General features: G+C 49.8%; 1 pseudogene; it reads left to right on the forward strand.

The window, feature by feature from the left end:
• The first annotated feature begins 770 nt into the window (after positions 1-770).
• On the forward strand, positions 771-3,272 carry LOC126530073 (uncharacterized; annotated as a pseudogene).
• The last annotated feature ends 2,274 nt before the right edge of the window (positions 3,273-5,546 follow it).

The raw sequence follows: 5,546 nt of genomic DNA on the forward strand, positions 1-5,546 counted from the left end.
GTGCTCATGGAACAGAACCCACTTACGGGTGGTGGTGTGCCCGCCTTGTGGAAACGGTTCAACAAGTGAGGAGTAAGGAGGGTGCTTGTCTGGATTCTCCGAAGCAAGACTGACTCTCGCCATGTGAATACCTTCGGTGGAAGTGACGGTATAGAGAGTGGATTGCCCACTGCTGCGAGGTAGGCGGCACGTCGTTGTTTGGTCGCATGCTTGTCTGCCATTAGGTCTGCTACCTCAGGTGTGGTAGCTAGGAGAGGATAAGGATTATCGGAGGCTCAGGCTAGCGCGGTAGAGAGATGAGCGCGCGCCAGTCTATGAGCCTTCTCGTTTCCGGGGATACCGCATTGCGCAGGGACCCAGTGAATGGTAACATCGTGACCACAGTCGCGGAGCAGGCGTGCTTGGTGCCGCACCTTCTGCAGTACGGGACCTGTGTAAATAACATGAGCACATGCCTGATGGGCAGCATGATAATCTGTGTAAACATGATGGCGAACAGGCTTAGTTTGAGACGAAGTTGCCAGGGCCCACTCCAAATAATCTTGGATGGCCATTGTTGTGTCATCACCTCGTAGATAAAACCTGTAGTGGCACTCTGACGTCACTGAAGTCTTGAATCGTGTATATTAGATAGAACGCACGTGCTTGTGTGTGTGTGTCTGTGATGTCACTGATTAGTGGCACTGTATAGCTATATTAGACGGCCACGTAAGGGCCTTGTGGTTCTTCTCCGTTGTATTGCAAGTGGCAATAAACATGTGTTCTTGCAAGTAGGCTGCTGCGTACTTGAAGACAACAGTGGTGACGAAGATGGTATTCTCATAGCGGATGATAACCAGGCCACGGCTGAAGCGCTGCTTGCGGCTCCAGCAGTTTGGGAACAGCAGGCGTCTAGGCGGACTACCACAGCATGGCTTCCTTCGGCCGCTTCGAGCCGTTCATGGAGGAGGGAGACGAAGACTTCGAATCTTATGTGGAACGCTTTGAACACTACATCCGTGCCACCGAGGACAGCGACGACTTGAAGGTATCCGCTTTTGTGACGGCCATTGGAAAACAGACCTACCGCACGTTGAAGAATTTGTTGTCCCCAGTGAAGCCCAAAGTCAAAACATACGACGAACTGGTCAGGGGTCTCAAAGGGCACTATTCACCGACGCCCTTGGTGATAGCGGAAAGGTTCCGGTTCAACCGTAGGTCACAGCAGGAAAACGAACCAGTTGCTACGTTAGCATTAGAACTGAAAAGTTTGGCTGCATCCTGTGAGTTCGGGCAATTCCTGGATGACGCTTTGCGGGATCGGTTCGTGGCCGGTCTGAGAAACGAAACAGCACAAGCTGAGCTCCTGAAGAAGAGTACCTAGACGTTCCAAGCTTCTTATGACCTTGCCAAAAGGGGGGGAACTCGCTCGCACCGAAACAAGGAAGAATCATCCTAAAGACCTCAGCGAGGTGAACTTGGTCCAGCAACCCCAACAAAGAAAACCCGAGGCCACTGCATGGACAAGACGGGCAGCGAGCAAGAACACGGAGCGGCAAGTCGAATCAACTGACTGTTTCCGTTGCGGATCAACGCACACCGCCGCAACCTGCCCCTTTCGCAAATATCGATGCCGGGCCTGCAAAAACGTGGGACACCTGGCAAGGGTCTGCAGAACGACACCACGTTCGGTACACGCCCTTGAAGAGAGCACTGGTTTAGAAGGCTCGTGTGACTCGGACAGTATAAGTGGTGAGGACGATATTTTGCTGAGCCATATTTTTTCATCTAACAGTAATGACGGTAGCTACATTGTGAAAGTTAGGATGGCAGGTAGGAATGTGATAATGCAAGTTGACGCAGGAGCATCTGTGTCTATCGTACCAGAAAAGATGTACCGGCAATATTGGTCTGATGTACCTCTAGAAAGTTGTAGTTTACGGCTAAAAACGTACGGAGGTGTCCCGCCGGCAATTACAGGCAAGTTGACGGTGCGCGTAGAGCACAATGGTCAAACAGCGACCTTGCCTTTAATTCTAGTCCAAACACCACAAATGTGTGACACTTTGTTGTTGGGACGTAATTGGCTTTGAAAGCTTTGAAGCTGGATTGGACGAGCGTGTGTAATATCGGTCTTGATAAATCAGCCGCTGTCATCGAAGAATTTTCGGAAGTGTTTGAGCCGGATCTAGGACTGATAGCTGACACATCGGTGAACTTAGTGCTAGAAGACAGCAGTACAGCTGTTTTGTGTAATCATCGACCTGTGCTATTAGCACTCAGGGACGCCATAGCACAGGAATTGCATTCACTAGTGGAATCGGGAGTACTGGTGCCTGTACAGCAAAGCGATTGGGCTACGCCCCTAGTAGTCGTACCCAAGGCTAACAACAAAGTTCGCATATGCGGAGACTATAAATGACTGTAAACCGTTGTCTGAGAACCTATTATTACCCTTTGCCAACGTTAGATGTTTTTGTCATGCTGCACGGATGCGAGCGTTTTACTTTTGTTGACCTTTCTACAGCGTACCAACAGTTGCAACTGCACCCTGATTCGAAACCTTTGGTCACTGCGAACACCCACCTAAGCCTTTTTCGATACACTCGTATGCCGTACGGAATAACACGTGCTGCGTCTGTTTTCCAAGCAATGATGGATGACATGTTAAAGGGTTTAGACAGAGCTTCATGTTATCTTAATGATGTGTTAATAGCAGGAGAAACAACGGAAGAATGCTATAATAAGGTCGAAGCTGTGCTGACACGGTTGAGGGAACGGGGTGTGAAATTGCTGAAGGAGAAATGCAAGTTTTTCGCGAATGCGGTGACCTATTTGGGTCACGTGATTGATGACAGAGGAATCCGTCCTTCAGAAGACAAGGTGCGCGCTATCAAGGTAGCACCAACGCCAAAAAAACAAGAACGAGCTACGCGCCTACTTATGCTTGTTAAATTGCTATGGGAAATTCTTGCCGAACGTGTCAGCACAGCTTAAACCATTATATGACTTGCTAGCTGAGAATGTTAAGTGGAAATGGACGGCTTCCGCAGAAAATACCTTCAAGGAATCCAAGGGCTGGCTGCTCAGTGCCTCCGTACTCGCCTACTATGACCCTTCCAAGGAGCTAGGGTTGGTTTGCGACGCGTCTTCGTATGGTTTAGGTACAGTCCTTTTTCACAAGGAAGGATCTGAAGAAAGACCAATCGCTTTTGCGTCTAAGACTCTGACTAATACGGAGCAGGCGTACGCCCATATCGAAAAAGAAGCCCTGGCTGTCGTGTACGGGCTAAAGAAGTTTCCCAAGTACCTTTTCGGGCGGAAATTTGGGATCTACTCCTACCATCAACCCTTAGTGGGGCTATTAGGACCCGGTAAGCCAATTCCTGCTATGTCGGCGACACGCGTGCAGCGTTGGGCCTTACAGATTGCTGCTTATGACTACAAATGGGTTTATCGCAAATCGCGGGATATCGGCAACGTTGACGCACGTTCAAGCCTGCCGTTTCCGAACACAGCTGGCGGGTGCACAGATGACGTGTGTGACGTGTACATATGTTTTTCTACGCTGGACGAGATCCCACTCTCGGCAGAAGACATTAGAGGAGAAACAAGCAAAGACAAGCTGTTATCAAAGGTGTTCTTTTACACGGAGGTCGGCTGGCCTTCAAAAGTGTCTGATGACGCTTTGGCGCCATATTTCGTGCGACGAAGTGAGCTTTCTGTTGACAGAGAATGCGTGACGTGGGGAAATCGGGTGATAGTGCCAATGTCTCTTCGCGGAAAAGTGCTATCGTTGTTGCATGAAGGCCATCCTGGAATGGCACGTATGAAAATGCTGTCTAGAGGCCACGTGTGGTGGCCCCGCCTTACGCAAGACGTTGAACAAACAGTGAAAAAATGCGTCACATGCCAGTTGACCCAAAATGCGGCACCCAAAGTTCTTGTAATGTCATGGGGAGTGTCTAGGCGCCGGTGGAAGCGTGTGCACTTAGATTTTGCTCATCGTGACCAACATTGGTTTGTAGTCCTAGTTGACTCCTATTCAAAGTGGGTTGAAGTGTTTGTCATGAAGTCAACTAGTAGTGAAAAGACAATAGAGAAGCTGCGCACAGTATTTGCCGCGTACGGATTACCGGAAGAAGTGGTCACAGACAATGGCCCGCAGTTTACATGAGCACTTTTCGAGACATTCATGAGATGGAATGGAATTCGGCACACTAAATCACCTCCTTATTACCCAGCATCGAATGGCAGCGCGGAACGTTGTGTACAGACTTTAACAAAACTATTATTAAGCAGGTCATGGACGAACAAAGAAATGGGCAGATGAAGTCTCTCCAGCACCGGATCGACCAGTTCCTATTCAATTACAGCAACACGCCAACAGGGGTCACTGAAGACACACCAGCCCAGCTATTCATATCGTGGAAACCTAGGACAAGGTTGAGCCTTCTCCATCTGGATATCCAGCAAAGGATGAAAGAAAAACTTAAGCGAACAAATCAGTCGGCAAATCTGCGACGAGGTGCGTGGAGGGACTTCGAGGAAGGAGAAGGCGTCCTTGTGCAGGGTCTACGACCCGGGGAAGGGGAGTGGTTGAGCGGCGAGGTAAATAAACCTGAGTTCAAGCACTTATGTGGTCGGGATAGGGAACGAAGAGCGGTACGTTCATGTTGATAATCTGCGACCGCGAACATTTCAGGACTGCTTCCCGCAATCGGTTCATGCACCATCTCCAAACACGCCAGCATGTAGCCAAGACATTGTGTCTCGCACGTCTCAAGCTGCACATCCTGTCAACGATAGCGAAGCGCGAGAGACGGTTCAGGCACCGTCTCAAAACACCGAACCGCCAGCATGTAGCCAAGACATTGTCTCTCGCAGCTCTCTAGGTGCACACCCTGTAAACGACGAAGGTGAGCAAAAGACGCCTGACAGCGATCAAGTAGGTGAGAAGGCAGTAGCTACCGACAAACAGGCCACCCCTGCGGACCCATTGTCTGCAGGCGGGGAGCCCAGCGGTGGCGCATCGCCATCTTCCAACAGGAGCTTCGACGCAGCACCAGGCAAAGACGACCGCCTGACCGCTACTAAGAACACTTCAGTGGGGAAGGGAGTGTTGTGTCATCACCTCTTAGATAGAACCAGTAGTGGCACTCGGACGTCACTGAAGTCTTGAATTATGTATCTTTGATAGAGCGCACGTACTTGTGTGTGTGTGTGTGTGTGTGTGTCTGTGATGCCACTGATTAGTGGAACTGTATAGCTATATAAGACGGCCACGTAAGTGCCTTCTGGTTCTTTTCCCTTGTATTGCAAGTGGCAATAAGCATGTTTTCTTCACATCCTCCAAAGATAAAGTTGGCCAAAGCCTGTCGCCACGAGCAAGTAGAACAATGCCATTGCAAGAAATGCAGAAACTGCAGCAGCAGCAACAAACGACGACCGATGGGACAAACTTGCCGCCACAGCTGCTGCCTGACGCAACACCCTACAAGCAGCTACAAACAAGGGATTTGCTTTAGCCATGTGCTGAGGGAAACGAATTTGAGAGAGACTTTTAT

Source organism: Dermacentor andersoni, chromosome 5, assembly GCF_023375885.2.
Source record: "Dermacentor andersoni chromosome 5, qqDerAnde1_hic_scaffold, whole genome shotgun sequence".
NCBI lineage: Eukaryota > Metazoa > Arthropoda > Arachnida > Ixodida > Ixodidae > Dermacentor > Dermacentor andersoni.